The sequence below is a fragment of the Podarcis tiliguerta genome, assembly GCF_965153285.1.
Source record: "Podarcis tiliguerta genome assembly, chromosome: 6".
In the NCBI taxonomy this organism is placed as follows: domain Eukaryota; kingdom Metazoa; phylum Chordata; class Lepidosauria; order Squamata; family Lacertidae; genus Podarcis; species Podarcis tiliguerta.
In genome coordinates, this window is record NC_139539.1 from 78,441,094 (window position 1) to 78,461,560 (window position 20,467).

The 20,467-nt window shown below is 42.6% G+C and overlaps 1 protein-coding gene and 1 long non-coding RNA gene across 5 annotated transcripts in view; one reads left to right on the top strand and one right to left on the bottom strand.

Annotated features, from left to right (window-relative positions):
* Positions 1–20,467, top strand: part of LOC310679763 — a 149,031-nt gene that overhangs the window by 121,193 nt on the left and 7,371 nt on the right. The window contains exon 7 of the long non-coding RNA XR_014512508.1: positions 10,332–10,549. This is a non-coding gene — a long non-coding RNA (uncharacterized lncRNA). The remainder of the gene's footprint in view (positions 1–10,331; positions 10,550–20,467) is intronic.
* Positions 1–20,467, bottom strand: part of NR5A2 (nuclear receptor subfamily 5 group A member 2) — a 119,693-nt gene that overhangs the window by 57,625 nt on the left and 41,601 nt on the right. The window lies entirely within an intron of this gene.

The following is a 20,467-nucleotide window of genomic DNA, read 5'->3' on the forward strand; positions in this document are numbered from 1 at the left end:
TGTGCATGTAAGTAGCGGTTGGTGTGTGTTTTTTTCCGGTAGATAGTGTGTCCTAGGGAGCCATCAGGTTTTTTGTAGATTAGGACGTCAAGGAAGGGAAGTTGGTTGTTGGCTTCTATTTCCATAGTGAATTGTATTTTGGGGTGTAGGCTGTTGAGATGTGTGAGGAAGCTATCCAGTTTTTCCTTCCCGTGTGGCCAAATTACAAAGGTGTCGTCAACATATCTGAGCCAAAGTTTGGGTTTGTGTTCTGACTTGTCTAAAGCATTGGTTTCAAAGTGTTCCATGTACAGGTTAGCGATGACCGGTGAGAGGGGTGATCCCATAGGTGCTCCTTCTATCTGTTTGTATCTTTGTCCATTGTGGATGAAGTACGTGTTGGTTAGGCAGTGGTTGGTCAGGTCCAAGATGTATTCGGGGGGATTGTATTTGTTTTGAATGGCTGTCAAGGCTTCATTAATGGGCACTTGTGTGAAGAGAGATACAACATCGAAGCTCACAAGTAGGTCATTGGGTTGTAGGTTTTGCTTCTTTATTGTTTCTATGAACTGGAAGGAGTTCAAGAGTTCAAGACACGAAGGCTTTAGCAACTAATCCACACCTAATGACCCACCTAAGTGGGATTCAGGAAATCACTCAAGAAATCACTCAAGATATCCCTCAAGTAATTAAGGAACAAAAGAAGAAAAGGCACACTAGCCTGGGAACCTCCTCTCTGCCCAGAACATTGGAGGCTATACACCACACCTCCTCAACAGTATTTATAGGAACTCAAACACTGAGATCCTGCTCTGTTCCAGTAACAAGAAGCCGAAAGCACCAGCCTGAAGATGACGAGTGAGACCTCGTCGAAACGTCGCCTAGACACCCCAACTTTTACACGGGAAGACACCCGAGGACACCAAAACCTGCATTCCTGTACCCGTGAAAATCTACGAAAGCATATATATATATATATATATATATATATGGATGCATGCACATATATGGATGCATATATCTAGATAGAAATAGATAGCAGATAGATATAGATAGATAGATAGATAGATAGATATGAGTAACCTACTGCTAGGTTCACACAAGGAAGCCCTGAGGGCCCACCAAAACATATTAGTCCACTTCCTTGGAGGATCATGATCATTATTACCAAGGCTTAAAATTTACTAACTTTTAATGGAATCTGATCCAAAAATCAATTGATTCAAAAACAAAACAAAACCCTACAACAGAATAGATTTCCTGAGCCCAATCTGGGTGTAAAGGCTTTACAAGTGTTTAAATGGCAATTAAGTATGCTCCCACAAAAATTTGCCACTAAAACCATGCACATCTGTAGATAGCATAATAATTTTTACATATTAACCACTGCAACATTGAAAGCTTAAGATGCAATGGCTCATACAAATATTGAAAAGCACAACCATAAATGAGCAATTTTGGAGCTGCTCATCAGAATCATAAACCCTCATCTAAGTCCTGGGTTTATACCTTCAATGAAAATTAATGTCAGACCCAGCTCTTTAACCCTTGACGACAAGCCCAAATTGTGTTCAATGTGAACGGATCTTCTATTTGCTTAGATGAGTAACTCTGCCCTGGAAGTTTGTAACGAGGCTATGCTAGGGAGTATGGCATCATCTACTGTGGCCCATTGGTGCAAGGAGGTTTGGTCTTCATGCATTAGTAAGAACTATTGGTAGTAACAGGCTAAATCCCCACCAACATTCCTTAGGTCACCAGTTCAAGACCCACCATGGATTGCGTTTCTGTTTTATTTTTATTTTTTCAACTTATATTTTTGTGTTTCTCAGTATTTCCCTTCCATTTAAGATCTCTAACGAATACACCTCTTGTGTATAAAATACCATCTTTAATACTCTATTTTTATTAAAGCAAAATGTCTTTATCCTTCAGACTATAATTGAATCAATGAATTAGAGGAAGGTTACTAAAAAGGATTAATGCATTTTTAATGACACAGAATGATATAACTTCTGTTTTTCACTAAGAATAATGGCAGATCTATCAGCTTTGTACAGATAAGAGCTTGGTGAGTTTATCTGAAAGCCTGCATAATGGTTCTAATTTAGTTTTAACTGGAAAAAAAAAAAGCCGTAGACATCCCATTTAGCTTAACAATTCATTGTTTATTTATATGATCTTTCCTTGTGACCAGTTCACATGCCTAAGCGAAGAAATGATAATTTGTTTAACAAATATACATTATTTATTCCCCTTATATGCATTTTAAGATACCACTCTTGTAGAATCAAGATATAAATGTTGAGATCCTTAAACAACACTATAGGGGTTTGTATTTGAACTCTTGGGTTATCACACAAGAGACTACTGTGCAGTAATAATGAAAAATATCTCAATTTGTATTTGACTCTGATCCCTCATTGTCCTTACACAGACTGCATAATATATTTTTCCACTATATCTTTTGCTGATGCAGACTGAGTTGAATAGCAGACTTTCATTAGAATTACAGTATTTAGTATTTATATAGCACTTTTGGGCATTCAGTTCCAGTGTAGTATCTCAACGTTCCTCTGAACAACTCATATGATATGTTAGTGTTATTACCGACCTGCTACAGTACTGGGAGAACTGAGGTTGATCAGTAATGGCTTGCCAAGGGACACCTAATGAACTGCCAGCTGAGGCACAATTGAACTGGTTTGATCCCAGCTTGCAGTCCTGATTAGGAAGGATGCTCAGATCATAGTTTGCCAGTTCACGTGTCACAGCAAATGGGGGTTTGGTTGACACAAAATGTAATGAATTAAGTCATGCATGTGTGAGGAGGGGAGGAGATAGAATGAGAGGCAAGCACCTTGCTCATTCATGATCCTTCTTCCCATGGTTTGGAAGATTGTCTGAATGCAACAATTGAGATGAAACTTCCTTTTGTGTGTAAAATAACCAGTATGTGGCATCCTTGAGCAACTGCCGGAGTCCCAACAGAGCCCTATTATTACACCTTTTAAAAAGCATTAAGCAGTGGGGAGCTGCCATTTTAATTTCCCACAATGCCCCACAGTGATCCTGCTGCTGTCACGAGCTGCTACCAGGACCCAGCAAAATAGGAGGCTCACCTGAGAGCAACTTCCCCCTCCCACAAAACCTGAAGTTTACCCTGAATACAACAGGCCTTCATGAAGAAAAAAAATACCCAAGTGATTTGATATTATCATTCTGACTTTTCAAAATGTATTTATCCTTGCGCAAATTATAGTTATTTAAACTGACAGCCAAATAGCATTATATTAACTTTGTATATTATGGAGGAATAACTACAGTGGTGCCTCACAAGACGAAAAGAATCCGTTCCGTGAGTCTCTTCATCTAGCAGTTTTTTCGTCTTGCGAAGCAACCCCATTAGCGGATTAGCGGATTAGCGCTATTAGCGGTTTAGCGGCTATTAGCGGTTATTAAAGGCTTAAGGGATTAGCGGATTAGCTGCTAAAAGGCTATTAGCAGCTTAGTGCCTTAGAAAAAGGGGGTGGGGAGCGAAAAAAAACCCCCAGGAATCGCAAGACATTTTCGTCTTGCAAAGCAAGCCCATAGCAAATTTGTCCTGCGAAGCACCTCCAAAACGGAAAACCCTTTCGTCTAGCGGGTTTTCCGTCTTGCGAGGCATTCATCTTGCGGGGCACCACTGTACTGGCATTTTGACCATTCTGAGCACTTAGTCTTTTGGTAAGTGAACTTATAAAGAGTCCTTACTTGTCTGCAGAGAGGTTTCAACTGAAATCTGGGCGAACCGCATGCCCTGGGGTCCCCAGACCCTATACTGCAGCACAATACTATCATTAGCTAGAGCAAATCAGTTGACTTCAGTGGCTGGCTTTACCTGTCGTGCAAGGGCAGCAAATTGTTACTAATTTCTAAGGTGAGGTGGTAGTGGGGAGGTGCTTGTGGCGCCCTCTGCCTCAGGTACCAAAATAGCTTGGCTGGCTTTGGGTCCTATGAGCCTTGGCAGGGGGTGGTGTTTGATGCCTTGCTTCAGGTGGCAAAATGTCACAGGCCAGCTGTGTCTGCTGATCATCGCCTCAGGGAGGCAAAGAAGAGTGAGGATCTGGTGAGGGTAAGAGCTTTGTGAGCTGAAAAGGCAGGTGGGGACGGGAGAGGGACATTTTTACAAGGCTCAGATTTAACACGCCTGCTGGAATAAGAAAGTCTTATCATGCAGCAAGGAGGGAGCTTCTCTAATCTCAGTCAGGAGGTAGTTCCACAAGTTTTGGCCCACAACAGTGGAAGCGGGATCATTTTTAGTTAATTTGAGGTGGGCTTGGGAGGACTCTTTCGACCTTCACAGCCTGACCAGAATTAATAACTAGAGTTGAATCCAAATGGCTCCATGGGAAGCATCAGAGGAATTGTGGGGATATTGAGGACTCTCGTTCTGGAAGCAATTCCCCATGCCGCTCGATAAAAATTCAGAGTAACTTGTCCTCCATTGCAGCAAAAGAAACCTGCTGCCAGAATGAAAAGACAGAAGTCCCAGGACAATACTGAATTGCCAACTAGATTTTCTGGGTGTAGTCATGGAAAATGAAAGTGAGTAACCCTGATATTGCAGAACTAGTCACGTAGTTCTTTGGATCAAGCCCCGAGCCTCCAGAGACTGTAGACAGAGATGGCCTTTCCCTACGCTGGAGCTCTTTTTTTTTTTTTTACATTACATTTCTATAATCATATTTTATTAAACGAAAACTCCATTGTCAGCTGACGGCAAGTGTCTTGCAAGGAATGTACTGGAAAGCCATCAGCTAATTAATCAAGCCTGACTTGACTGAAGACTGACTGGGCTGATCAATTATTCAGATGAACACTATATATCTCTAAACATGGGAATTAGTTTCCCCATAAGTAAAGTACCCGAATAACAATCCCTCAAATATGTATATGCGAAGTGGATAGCGATAGCTGTTAGGATGCAGCTCAGTTACAGCTACCGCCCCCTGCTCACTTGAAAACTCCAGGGTCCTGACCTAGCGAGGGGATGATCTGGCACGGAAGCTGACCTGCACATAGATTGCCTCTTCACAACTTGTGATACAGCATGCTGAACACTGTAGGAATTCTGTCCTCTGAGGAGTTTGATAAATCTCCATTTATAAATGCCAAACGAGCTGGCATTTCAAGCAGCCTGGCATGCCACCACAATAGGTGGCTGGTGGGCTGCTGAGTTGTATATGGGTCAGGTGAAACAGGGAGCCAAATCCTTTGTGTAAGCCTGGGGAAAGGCCATGAGCTCCATGGTAGAGCATCTGCAGAAGATCCCAGGTCCAGTTCCTGGCATCTTTAGTTAGGGCTGGGAGAGGCTCCTTTCTGAAGCCCTGCAGAGCCACTACCAGTCAGAAGATATTGAGCAAGGTGAACCAATGCTCTGACTCAGTAGAAAGCAGCTTCCTATATCGCTGTGTTCCTCAGACAGGAAACTTCCACCAGCCCGATCGAGAGACTCAAGAGGACCGCAGAAGGCTGACTCCCACACACCACCGTGTCCCTTGGAACCCTCCCCATTTCCTCCCATTTGGGCATAGGCACACTTCCTATGAAGGTTTCGACCTATAAAGCCTTAAACTGCTCAGTACCACAATACCTCAAGGGCCACATATCTCGATATGAACCTACCCTGGCCCTGAGATCATCCTCTGAAGCCCTTTGTGTGCCTCTTCCACGTGAGAACGGGCCTTTTCTGTGGTGGCTCCCCATTTGTGGAATGCTCTCCCCAGGGAGGTCCAGCTAGCGCCTTCATTATACACCTTTAGGTGAAAATGTTCCCCTTCAACCAGGTTTTTGGCTGATTAGCATTCAATACTCTTTTAAATATGTTGTGGGATGGGGGATTATTGGTTTGGTTTTGTCCTTATTTTTATTATGCATTTTTTGCTGTTTATATTGTATATTTATATTGTGAACCACCCTGAAATCTACAGATGAAGGGTAATATACAGATTTAAATAACATTAATATTAATGATTTGTTCAGAGGAAAAGAGGCAAGATTGATAGTGTGGTGCCAAAAGCAAAATCCATGGATAAATTTATGGAGGATAGGTAAAGGACCCCTGGAAGGTTAAGTCTAGTCAAAGGCGACTATGGGGTTGCGGTGCTCATCTCACTTTCAGGCCGAGGGAGCTGGCGTTTGTCCACAGACAGCTTTCTGGGTCATGTGGCCAGCATGACTTAACCACTTCTGGCATAACAGGACACCGTGACAGAAACCAGAGCGCACCGTTTACCTTCCCGCCACAGCGGCACCTATTTATCTGCTTGCACTGGCGTGCTTTCGAACTGCTAGGTTGGCAGGAGCTGGGACCGAGCAACGGGATCTCACCCCGTCACGGGGATTCGAACCGTCGACCTTCTGATTGGCAAGCCCAAGAGGCTCAGTGGCTTAGACCACAGCGCCACTCGTGTCCTTTTGTGGAGGATAAGGCTATCACGGGCTACCAGCCAAGATGGCTATGTTCTACCTCCAATGTCAGAGGCAGTATCCTCCTGAATACCAGTTGCTGAGGATCACAAATGAGGACAGCACTATTGCACTTGGGTCATTTCTTAGGGCTTCCCATAGAAATCTAGTTGGCCACTGTGAGAACAGGATGCTGAAATGGATGGGCCTTTGGCCTGATCCAGCAGGACTCTCCGTACATTCTTAAAAGCTGTACACGTGCAAGGCCTCTGCTTCTGATAGGGAGCCATCATCATTAAAGGTTCCCAATCGTGTGTGGCATGAAGTCCAGCATGCAGAGGTTCTGTGCACTGACTAACAGGTGTGATCACACTCCCCTGTCTGCACATTTGCTCTGTGTACGCTGATATGAGATGGGAGCCATTGTTTTTTCAACAATTTTTTTCATTTGCCATTGAAAACTCTGGCTCCTGCAGTTCCTTTTCTTTATACATTTACATAAAACCAGCAGAATTGTAACAGATAGCTAAAATGCATTTGTTTGCATTTTTGGTGATGCTTTGAAAGGGATGCACAAAGTGAACTATTTGCAGTGCAGTTTGGGGGGGAAAAGGCTCTTTAAACAGACGTCAGCAGCAGGGAGATCAGAAATAGATGTGGCCAGACACCTGCTGACAAACAGTGACAAATTCCACTGACACAACAGTGACCCCCAGTTTGTCAAGATTTAATTAAGGGTATAATTAAGTCAGTGGAACAGAACACTAATGAGTGGAGTTTTTTTTTAATATGGGTAATTACATCTAAGAATACAAAGTAAGACAAGGCTCTAAATATATCATTAAAATGAGCACTATAGAGTGACAAGCAGAGCGTAAAGTGTGCCTTTTTGGAGGAAGAATGCAAGTTTGTAATTGCTTGGCTTTGATAAAGCTTTTGCGTTTTAAGACTCCAGCTTTTGCAGCCCCTTTCAGAATCGAAATTCATTAAGTTTCCCTGGGAATTCTGCCAGAAAAGATCTGGATCAAAGTCCAGCTAAAATCCTAATTGCTGTTTTGTGAACAAAATGCCTACTTTTTAAAAATCTATCTACCTATATGAAGGTATCACAGTAATTTGGTGAATGTCGACAATTACTGGGGATTGTCAAGGTTTCCCCGAACCAGAGGGAAATGCAGAAAATATTGACCACTAAATGTCAAATCCAACTGAGTATTTTCACTAAGTACAGAAGTACAGAAATGAACATGCCAAAATACGTGTGGCTGCCACCAAAATATCATCCCTGCATCTCTCTTTCCCCCTTCCCTGGTAGGAACAAGTAAATAAAAACGTGATGTGATGTCATCATGCTTCCAAGTTTGCACACTTCCACAAGCAGCTACCCATAAAGTGGTGTGGGAGTAGGGAAACGTGAAGTGTCATGTCACATATTTTTATTTCATAAACTTCATGTTGAGGGGAGCATACACATGGCCGATGTTTTTGGTGATAGCCAAATTTCTCCTCTAAATGTTCTGCCATAAATGTCCTCCACATTTCTATCATTTACCAGTAAAGGACATTTGCAAAACTATATGAATAGAATGTGAAAAACACCCCTGATGATGCAAACATTTTAGACATATCCCACTGGGTTTTTTGTTTTTTTAATCATTTGATATTTGTGGCTCATATTGTGGCTCATAACACAAACAGAACAATGTTAGTGATGTGGGGCACACATTTTTAAAGAAACCACAACACTACTCTTAACCACAACAGTAACTGGTATGGGTCTTGAAGCTACAAATATTTAAATTAATATTTGATGTGGGTGGCCAATTGGCAAATGTGACTGTTTATATATTCGTCACATTTGTATACCAGATTCAAAGGCACATACATGGGCGGTGTATGTGTGTCCTTTCATTTTACAGACACAACAATTCTATGAGATAGATTAGAGACAGCAGTGTATTCAAGGCCTCCTCACAAGAGCTGATATATATTTTACACATCAATTGTGTTTCTTGTGGGTACATTGTGTGGGTTTTTGCTCAGTCTTTGTGTGGGTTTTTGCTCAGTCTTTGGTGTAGCAGCATGTAAAGTGATAAGGAGATAAGTGATAAGGAGATGCACTTCCTCAAATATACAATTAAGCTAGATAGGAATACTATAGCTCCTATCAGCCACAGCCCAACATGGATCCCCAATAAATGTTTACTGTGACTTAGTTATTGGAAACAGCAGATGAGATCAGTATTCCTGTCTCTACCATAATCATCACATCAGGCTGAGGGCTCATATGACAGCATGTGAGGCTGAGGGAGAGAAGATTCCTACACAGAGAAAGCTAGCATCTAAGGGAGCAGGTCAGGCTAAAATCCTTGTCTCTGACACCTAGTTTTCTATATGAAGGAAACTTCTGCAGGGAGGAGCATTCAGCCATGTAGTTCCTTTCCGCTTTCTTAAGCAGCATGGTCTGGACCCAAATGGCTATTTGTGAGAGTACACCTAAGGATGAACAAGGAATGTGTCTCTCCTACACAGGTTTGCTGCAGCATTAAACATGTTCATTAAAAATGATTATCACAGAAAGTGTGAAATGGCAGAAAGTGTCACAGATAAGCAAGAACTTGAATCTGGGTTTTCCTCAGCTAGATTCAACACTCTTAACCACAGTATTGCACTGGATATGTGATAGTTGAGACCTAACTTAACCAATAAAATAGCATTTAATCTAATATGAGTGGTGTTGTATTCCAACTTAAGGAGAACGTATGCCACTTGGAAAGCTCTCAGATCCATAATTGCCACTGGATGTGAAGGCAGCTTCAGAAAGGTATAGCGGCTATCACCAACTTTGATTGGAGAGGGATGGTCTGGCCAGAGATGTTCATCCTTTAGTAACTGCTAGGTTAGACTACCATATGTGGGGCTGCCTTAGGAAACGACCTGGAAGTTTCAGCTGATGCAGAACATGATGCCTGGCCTACCAAATGGGACCTACCCTTGCAGCCACATCACACCACTATTAAAAGATATTTGCTGGTTCCGAGTGTGCCTCCAGGTCCAATTCAAACGGCTGGTTTTAACCTTCAAACCTTAAACAGCCAGGGTACTTCATGGGCCACCTTCTCCCATGTCTCCCCGCCAATTAAGATCTTATTCAGAGGCATAGCTGTCAACGTTTTCCTTTTTTTAAGGGAAATCCCCTTATTCCGAATAGGATTCCTCGCAAGAAAAGGGGAAAGTTGACAGCTATGTCAGAGGACCTTCTCCAGGTGTTCCTGTATATGGAAGCTAGGTAGCTACTGGAGGGAGGCTTTTTCCGTGATGGCTCCCAAATGATTAACTCCCCAGTCTGTTATGTCTGCCTGGTACCAGCACTGTAGTCTTTTAGACACCAGGCAACATCCATCAGTGATGGAGCTAGTGGTTAGAGTGTTGGATTAAGCCCTAGGGAGATCAGAGTTCAAATCGCCAATCGGCTATGAAGCTCACTGGGTGATCTTGGCCAGTCATTGTCTCTTAACCTAACCTACCTCACAAAGTTGTGAGAATAAAATGGGAAGGAGGATAGCTATGTATACCACCTTGAGCTCCTTTGAGGAAAGGTGGGATATAAATGTAAAACTACCCAAATAAATTTAAAAATTCCTGTTCTCATGAGCTTTAATGGGATTGGCGTGGGAGTCTCACATTTTTTCCTGGTTTTATTGGCTTAGGATTCTTTTACCTCCTGTTTGATTGCTGTTTGTCATTGTATTTAATTGCATTTTTAATGGTTTTGTTATGAGCCACCTTGAAGTTATTTGTGGGTAAAGAACACCTTAAAGAAAACAAGCAAACAGATGCACAGGGGATATATCCATTGTTTCCTTAAACAGTATCCCCATTTGTCGTTCAGTTTAAATCAGGCCCCACCAATCCATCATAAGGTTGCAGCGTGTTTCATCTAATGCCTTGGAATTATGGGAATCTTCATTCGGATGAGCGCTTGGTCAAAGAGCAGAGCGGGGTCAATGAAAAATTAATTGAAAGCAACCTGTAAGGCTTCCTATATGGGATGACGGCTCCCTCCCCATTAGGGAGGATGTCTGTGATATAAACAACTCCTTTGTATTCTTCACAATAGGTAAGAATGATATAAAAGATTTTTTTATAGTACTGAGAGAACAGCCTTTCTACTGAGATTATACTACCCACTCCCAGCTGGTAACTTATACTTCATGACAGCCTTTTATCCATTATCAAAGCAACAAGTAGAAAAGCAGATATTCCCGATCTCTAACACCCTCTGTTCGGTTCTCTCTATAGAATTTCGGATGCTAAATCTTCCTGTTTAACAAGCCCTCGGATTTCCTTGCCGCTGCTGTTGTCGGCTCTAAAGATGTCTCTCAAGTCTTTAGCCTGCTTGTCTAACCTAAACTCAGCAGAATTCCACAGGAATGGAGACTCGTTTGTTTTTACAACTGTATATTAGCTACGGAAAGGCAGAGGGAAAGGCATGATAGCAGCACTCTGCTCCTCCCGAGCAGACCAAGAGTGCTTTTCCCAATGACTGTAGCAGAAAGAGGAGTGGACCCTAAAAAAGATACGTAAAATTGTATGTGGCAATATATCTCTTTGAAGTTTATTGCAGCTTCGGCCTCAACTTATCTCAAGCTTTAGTATCTCTTAACAACCAGTGTAGAACAAAACAAACACAAATACGTCCAGGGAATACAAAGGACACCTCCCCGCACTGGAGACTGCTGTGTTGCTGGTTAGGTGCTACAGCGCTGAACTGGTAAAGCTGCATACAATCCAGTGTTTGATGGTGGAACACGGGGACATGTTTGGCTTTGGAAGTGATGTGTGTCAATCAACCGACCATTTTGGTTTATTTGTTTTAAAAACAATAAAGAGTATCAGATGGCTTTCCTTGCAGGGGATTTGATTGCATTTATTATAGAAGAGCTGCAACTGTTCTCGGCAACATTTGATAGCTGGACAAGATGTTATGGGAAGAATGAAGTGTAAGCTAGGCATTGGAATCTTCCATTCATACTCATGCCTTGGCATGTGTATGCAATGGAGTCAAGAGGCATCTATTTCCCATTCAGATTTTCTAGGCCATGTCCACATATCATGCTAAGCTATGGGTGTGGAACCTTTGGCCCTCCCGATGTTGCTCAGCTACAATTACCATTAGCCCCAGCAAGCAGCTCCCCACATCTGTATTAAACCATGGTGACATATGACTTGAAATGAGCCCAAGTGAGTCATAGAATCACAGAATTGTGGCATTGTGGAATTGGAAGGGGGCCTGACGATCATTTAGTCCGTCCCCTTGCAATGCAGGAATCTCAACTAGGTAATTGTCATCCAGCCTCTGTTTAAAAACCTCTGAAGAAACAGAGTCCACCACCTCTCGTAGGAGTCTGTTTCACTGTCAAACAGCTCTTACTGTCAGAAAGTTCTTCCTGATGTTTAGTCCCTTTCCCTCCTGGCTGCACAGTTTACTTAAACTTGATCTGCCGTTGCGTCCAAACTCAGTTTGGATGTGAATCCAGCTCCCACCAGCCCCAGCTGGGATTTGTATGCTAAGAGCATCTTGAGGACAGATTAGCCACCTTTTCTTTACACTAACTGTGGTTAGTTTAAGCAAGCCACCTTCATAACCTGTAGGTAATAGTTGGCTTGTTTTGTCACTGCCCCTGTTAATATGCTGTTTGGATTACCTGGAATCAGCCCAGTTGCTACGTGTGTGTGAAAGGTGCTTATGCAGTACTGGAAAACCAGTAAGACTGGGTGGATATTGTGTGTTAGGTTGGCAGAGAATGCAAAACTCAGCCTAGGTGAGGTGTTTGTAGGAGGCGAAGGAGCAAGATTCTTTACTTATTTTGATAATTTATATGCCGCCTATGCAAAAGTCACAGGGGGATTTACAGCAAAGACAAGTAAGATGTAAAGAATACATCAAAATAAGATATGCCCTAAAATATGCAGTACAACAATTAACGCTAAATAATTATTTATTAATGTCACCAGCGTCAACTAATCCATTTATCTCATCATGTATCTCTTCCTCCAAAGGTCCACCCCAAAAATATGCATCTGAACCAACTGCCTCCTCTGGAAAGTCCTCCTGATCATTCAGAGATCTGAAACTATAGATGCTCCACCACAGCATCCATTCATGCCCTTTACATCCATTCAAGTCCTGTACAGAGTACCATAAGCCAAAAGATAGAGGCCACTGTCCTTAAGGAGCTTACAATTTTAAGATTCAGCAGTGGAGGAAGTTGTGCAAAGGCAGGGGGGGAAAGGAAGGAAGATCAAAAGGCCAAAAACATGAGAAGGGGATGCAAAAGGATTTGCCAAAGACAGTGAGGGAAGATTATGTTTACAAATTGGGCCACAGAAGTGCTGTCTGTGAGATGCTCTCCTCGTTCATGCCTTCAGGATTACAAAAATTCACATATTTTAGCAAAATTTCCTCCGAACTAATATCGTGATTCTCCAACAATTTATGCTAACATTCATCTCTGTATGTGCAGTGAACTCACTGTGCTAGACTCCCACCATAAGGGCTCATCTGCTTCCTTATGACATCTGGATCTCATCTACTAGTTTGTAGTTTTCTCCTGCTCTGATCATTTATCAAAAATACTAAGTGTTCCCTGACATTTCCTACACACATTCCACATATCATTGGCAAGGTAAGAAATACAGTAGAAGCTTTGCAAGAGCTCAGCTGACTGGTTAACTCAGGTTCTCTGCAAGTCAATGTACATAACTAAGTTAACAACAGATGGATCAACTTTGCTATCTACAGGAACCTACAAACAGCAGACCAGAAGCAATACCAACATTTTGATCTATATATTAGACTAAAACTGGGACTTCCTTGGTGTTGGAGTCCTTACTGCACAAAGTAATGACACCTACAGAGACCTGTTAAATATGTGACCAGGATGAATTAGTTTTATTTCAGTCAGAGTACTCTATTAAGAATCAAAATTTGCCTGTTTGGGCTTTTAAAATGTTGAAAGGTCTCATTTGTCACAGACAGTCAACAGCCGTGTCCTGCAAGTAAGTCAAATAAGTTCTTATATAACCCACTACACTCCGCGGCCTTTGCACTCAAAACACGTTTCCTGTCAGTAAGGGAAGCAGGAGTAGGTCTCAGCAGCTGAAAGACTTATCAGTAAACATACTCTGTTAACAGCTTGTTCCTGAAAGTAGTAAGCAAAATAGTCGTGATCTGGCAGTACACTAGATAAAGCTGATCTGCACATGGGGATCTGTGGCCTACAACTGGGTCATGATGACCTTTAGGCGAGTGGCACCGGGGGCACTATAACCTTTGGCGTGGGGGGGGGGGCAGAAGAGAAACAACCATGTAATCTCTGTTTACGTGTAGCTTTTTGCAGATGTTATGTTGAGGATGTGCACAAAGAGTGCATAATTCTTCTCCCTCCTCAACACATGCTCAGTGTACACAGATTTATAATATGTGCACAGCTATGTGGGCAGAAATTGAGAATGACTGACAAAAACAGAAAAGCAGGGAAATGATAAAGAGAGGGAGATACAGTTAAGGTAAAAGTGGCTGGGATTCATAGGCTCACATGGCCTTCTATGTGTATATTTGGGGTTTTGGTGGGACCTTTTTATCACAGATTCCCCATCTGTGCACAGGAGTGATAGAAGCATGCTCATTTACAGCTCAATCCCAGCAAAGGAGCACATTAGTTGGACATACAGTTTGCTGGACTAGCACAAAGCTGTGAAATTTGGCGTTGTATGGGCAATGCAACGATTCTGCACTGGCCTGTAGATTCACACACACAAAAGATGAGTGTAAGCGTGTCACAGACCTACAGGATGTATCTGCACAAACTATTGCCACTTCTAATATGGCTTAAATGGCAAGTTCAAAAGGAAAAGGCACAGTGTAACCCAGATAAAAGTACCAGTGCTCTTCTCTGAATAGTAGATAAGCAAAGCAAACTGCCCTCTGTCCCTTCAACCATGTACATAAATATGAGGCAAACACTCAACATGCAGTGTGCAAATATCAGATACGGTATTCTTTAATCTCAAAAAAGGAGGGCAAATCATGCCTATGTGACTTGGTGTCTACATGGAGTGCACTGGAAAGGGCAGGAGAGTATGCTCTTCTACTAAGTGTCTACCACCTGAGGAACTTAACTGGCCTGTTAAACATATGATCAAGGTCCCTATGCCAACATCACACCTTGGATTAATGGGCCTACATTGGCTATGCTGTTGGAAGGAGAGTAGCAGATCATCTAATGCACCACCACTCTGCATAGGCTGAAAACACCCCCAACCACCTCTTGAAAACCATAGGAGACCCCTCAATTAGCCTCGGTACTGCATTTTATTGTGGAATTCCTCTGATATGCACATTTCCTCTAGTGCTGAACCCAAGTCTATTCTTGTAGTTTTTTATTCCTTCAGATGGAATACTGGCCCAGGAAGGAGGACACAGTGTGATAAAGGAGTGTCTTATGAATATGAGGCAATCCAGCTAGCCCGTAAAAATAGTTGCATAGTAACTTATGAGTTGAAGCTCCTGGTTCTGGCCCAGCTCAGAAATGAATGCATTGCCAAGAAACATACAACCACACCATTGGGTCCATCCAGCCAAATATTATTTCATATTGGCCATGAGGGTTTCAGAGAAGGGTCTTTCCTGGGCTACTGACTTAAGATCTCTTGAACTGCACGTGTTAAAGCTGAATCTGGGCCTTTCTGCATGTGAAGCATGTGCTCTCCCACTGAGCTATATGCCCTCTTCCCATCTAAGAGAGGTTACTGTAAGAATTATTGAAAGGATGTGTCTTCAGTGCCTGGAGGCTGTGCAAATGTTTGTGCTTCATTTTACATCCCAGTCTCAAAAGTAGCCCTGGGAAAATCCTGTTCAGGGGATGATAGAATTGGATAAAACAAGGTGCAAATGACTTGCAATTATATTCTCAACTGTGTTCAGGTATGAGCGCTTGAATCACAGTTCCTTGTTAAGTGATCCTCTCAATGGTGCAACCAGAGCTTTTCTTCTAGAAAAAAGGGTGCTGGTACTGCGTGCTATTATTTACTTATTTAGACCAACAAAAATGTAGAAATATTAAATATCTGTCCATTGGGGAGTAGAATTAGAAGGGGGGAAATGAAAGAGGGTGTTGCAGGGAGGCATATTTAAATGCTGCCACAGTGGCAAATAAAATTACTGTGGGCTTGCATCAGGTAAAGCACAGATAAAAACAAAGAACTGAGTTCCACTGAAACCAGTGAGATTTATTTTCAAATGTACACATACAGGATTTAAGTTTCAGTGGGCTAAAAAAAAAAAGGGGGGGGGGAGGCATTTTCTGTTAACCAGTTTGTGCACCAGGATTCTTTTTTATTCTGTTCTGGACAGCCAAATATCAAAGGAAGAGTAACAATAAAACCCCATACAACAGTGATAGTATTTGTCAAATCTGTAGGAGCTTCTCTTGTTCTTAACAACTCCAAAACGTTACTTTGCTTATGTGCATCGTTATGTAGGCTATGGTCACTATAAAGCCTTTTATTAAGATTCCTTTACCCCCTTGCGCGCGCGAACACACACACACACACACACTTGATTCCTAACATTGTTTCTGTTTTCCTTTTGCAAGGCCGCCCCTTATCAAGTTATGTATGAATGAACAGAAGTGCCTTTCATCCCTCTCTCCCTCCCTCCCAAACTTGCCTTAGCGGTTCAAAAGAAATGACTAAAATAGCAGCAGCAAAAATCCAGCCTGCAGCCTGCCAGCAGACCCGCACGCGTCCCATTCTTAAAGGCATGTGAAAGGTTGGAGAGCTCAGCAAAAATTTTATGTACGGGAGCAGGCCCAAGGAAAACTCACACGCCATAACCAATTGTGGACAGAGGATCATCTATCAGCAGACAAATGCAGGATCTCCAGAATGTCTCTCCTCAAATGAAATAATATATCTTTGAAAGCCAATGCCTGTTTTAGGCCCGAGGCCCATATATCAAGCCTGAGAGGCTTGTGGATACGCTCCAGGGCCATTAACCTTCCACCTGTTTCCCCTTGTCCTTCAGGATGAGACCCTGCCCTTGATTTTACTCCCTTCCCTTGTTCATCTTCCGACAGAGTGCAAATGTAAAGCAGAGGGCCTGCGAAATAATTCAAAGGCAATGGACCAGGGACATGGTTACAAATCTCTGCCACTGGCACTGTGACTTATGCAGGCAGTTTGTCACACATGAGCCAGGTGACCTCTATGACATAACAGAGAAAAATATCGCCAGAGATCAAAAGAGGAGACTCAGGGCTCTGTGGCTAACTTGAGGGGTTACAAAGCGATATTAGAGAAGAACGGAACATTTCCCCTTTTCTAAAGCCTCCCACCCGCTCAATCAATACAGCTAGGAAGTCTGTTTCTCAACATATAATATTTTACACTTAAACAGGGAGGGGGCAACTTCGTTGTAACCTCTTTTTATCTTATGTACAAAGAGGAACAATAGTACAAATAGTTTTAAACTCCCCCCCACTCCCATTTCAATCTTTTATCTAGAAACATCTCACAGGTGAAAATCTTGTCTACTTTGTTAATACACTCCTATTCTTACACCGAGCCTCACCAAGAAGAGTTTGGACTTGATATCCCGCCTTTCACTCCCCTGAAGGAGTCTCAAAGCGGCTAAGCATCTCCTTTCCCTTCCTCCCCCACAACAAACACTCTGTGAGGTGAGTGGGGCTGAGAGACTTCAGAGAAGTGTGACTAGTCCAAGGTCACCCAGTGTAGCTGCATGTGGAAGAGCAGGGAAGCGAACCCGGTTCACCAGATTACGAGTCTACCGCTCTTACCCACTGCACCACAGTGGCCTGAGGCACCCACCCACATGCAACTGTGTTAGACACTGGCTCTTATTCATCTGCTATACATTGCCTTTGTATAATAACAGCTGCAACTCATGCAAGTTCAGCAACATGAGAATGGGCCTTCCAGTAGTGGCTCCCCACTTATGGAATGCTCTCCCAGGGAGACATGCTTGGTAACATCACTGCCAAGGCAAGGCAGAAATGTTTCTTTTCCACCCAGCCTTGGGGCCTTAAATTATCTGTGGCCTCCTTCGTTGAGTGGGAAGTGTTAGTCCTGCTTTTATATAAATACAAGTGTGTTTTTAGCTTTTATGCTGGTTTTAATATATGTCCTATTTTTCGTAAGTCACTTTGGGTTACTTCTTGTTAAAAGCAACTAATAAGGGCAATAGTTCATCACCATCAACAGCAACATTTAATATATGGGGATGGGACCTTAGGTCCATGTGGGCATGCATTTACATCAGGGGTGGGGAACATGTGGTCCTCCAGATGTTGTTGGAATACAGCTCCCATAATACCAGAGCGTTGGCTGTGCTACCTGGAGCTGATAGGAACCAGTGCGACAACATCTGGAGGAGCATGAGCTTGTCATCACCGATTCCATGAATGTGCACTAGAGTCAACATGTGTCAAAATGTACCTGTTCCCATCATTTAGAAATTTTACTTCTGGAGGAGGGGCTGAAATATGACAAAGTATTCCACAGCATTTCAGTGCACACTAGCAACATTTTGGAAATACATGACTAACGTCTGTCCCAAAAGCAGAATGCCAACCAAACTGGAAGAGTGATTTTTCCAGTCAGGTATCAAAAGAACAAGGAACGTCCCTGGTAATTAAGTAGAGTTGGATTGCATGAAATCTCAAAGATCAGCAGTGGGCAAATTTTGATGTGTGTTTGCGTGTGTTTAAAAAGACTACCGTATTTTTCCATGTATAAGGCTAGGTTTCCCCCCTAAAAAATAATGTAAAAAAAAAATAGGGGGGTCTTATACACGGATATATCTCCCCCCATTTTCTTAAATCTGAGTCCCCCAAAATAGGGGTTGTCTTATAGATGGAAAAATACGGTATTTATGCAAATAATCTGTGAACTAGAACTGTGTTCAGTGTTGTATTCATAATTTTCATGGACTGTTCATTTTTCAGGCACTCATCCTAAATAATTAAAACACTTATGATGAACAGAGTTTGCCCATACCCTATTTTTAAGGAAATATAAAATGTTGGCCTAAACAAACTTTGTTTGCTTCTACCTTACATTTCCAAACTACATGTTTGCAGAGTAGGGCAGAATTTTTTTTCAAAAACGATGCAACAACTGCTTTAATATGGAGAACTAAAATAATAAAGAGAAAATTGGCGTAGAAATGCAATTCAGAGTGTTATTTTGTTGTGTCATCCCCACTCTGAAAACGGAAGATAACTGCAATGGATAGAAGAAGCTCTAATTTACAATAATTTAAAGCTATCATTTCCCCAAAGAACACAGGGCAGTAGACATCGAGAAACAAATTTGCTGACAATTATATATGCACAATAAAAAAAATGTAATATACGCTACAATCCTGATTTGAAAACGCATAGCATATAAAGCTGTGGCTTTCAACTACAGGAAATAGTCAATTGGAAAGAACCAAACCTTAATTAGAATGAATTTATTATTTCAATTCATCAGCTCAAGTTGTACACATGACATGTCCCAGCTGTTTTGTGCATTCAGGATTTCTCTGCTGGGTGCAGATGAAAGAACAAGGCCTATTACAATCCACCCTCACTCCTGCAGCGACTTAATGGCTTGTCTGGTATGGATATTTAATTTTCCCCCTTTTCATAAATTATTATCTGCCTTTACAATCCAGTGAATGATGATGAAGCACGATTCCTGAATGTATCTGTTCATCTTTATTCTGAGACACCTGTGAACATTACAGTGAGGGTCAAACTAGATGAGATGTTGGACACCCATGATTAGATCTCCTATTCTTGCCCCCCCATCAATAGACCCCTCCCCTGATTCCCTTAGAACCATAGCATTGGGAACAGAATTTGACTCTTTCTTCCTGTGTCGTTATTTCAGAGTAAATTATCCCTGCTAGGGAAGCTGTATGTGTACCCATATATTTTCCTGAATACTGCAAATAGCAGCTTCCAGGGAGGACCAAGTCCAAGACATTGTTCCACCTGAGGCAGTGCAACAAAGAGTACCCCTTTCCCACAAAGGCGCATAATGTCCAAGGCATGCAAAGTTATTTTGGCACCTAATCCCACAAATGCTTCTTCCCCTTCCTGACAATAAAATCCAGACCCAATAAATTAAATAACTAACAATTTGCTGCACTCTACATGACACCCAAATTGCCCCCCTGAAGCAACTGCTTCATTCAGCATAAAGGTAGGGCTGCCCCTCTTCTGGGGTGGGGTGAGATGGAGAAGGGGAATATTTACATCCGGAAAATATCATTGGGAAAACAGTAACACGCCTCCCCCAGCTTCTTTGAAATGAATGAATGAGAGATGTGATTGCAGAGTCTGAGCTTGCTTTTTTTTAATGAATGAATGCAAGTCACTAACCCTTCCAGAAACCGAGTTACAAATCAAAATGCGTGATCTGCTGCCTTTGCAGAGCTGTTCCAAAAATCTGCAGGGCTCCTCCCTCCTCCCACTCTGATTGGCTGTGAAGTAATCATCTCCCCTTCTTCGAACTCAGGATAGCTCAAACTAGTAGAGCATGAGACTCTTAAATCTCAGGATTGAGGGCTTGAGCCCCACGTTAGGCAAATGATCCCTGCATTGCAGTGCGCTGGGCTAGATGACCCTCACGGTCCCTTCCAACTCTACCATTCTATGATTCTTTGGAGCGAAAAATGAGTGTTTGTGTGGAAAGTGGTTGCCCTTTCCAGTGGCGTAGCGTGGGTTGTCAGCACCCGGGGCAAGGCAAGTAATTTGCGCCTCCTAACCCGTGGATTTGCGCCCCCTAACCCGTGGATTTGCGCCCCCTAACCCTAACCCCCAGATGTTGCGCCCGGTGCGGCCGGCCCCCCCTGCACCCCCCACGCTACGCCACTGGCCCTTTCCACTGAAAGCAAGTCCTACTGAATTCACTGGGACTTAATCCTGAGCAGACATGATTGGAATCACACTGCAATTTCACTGCT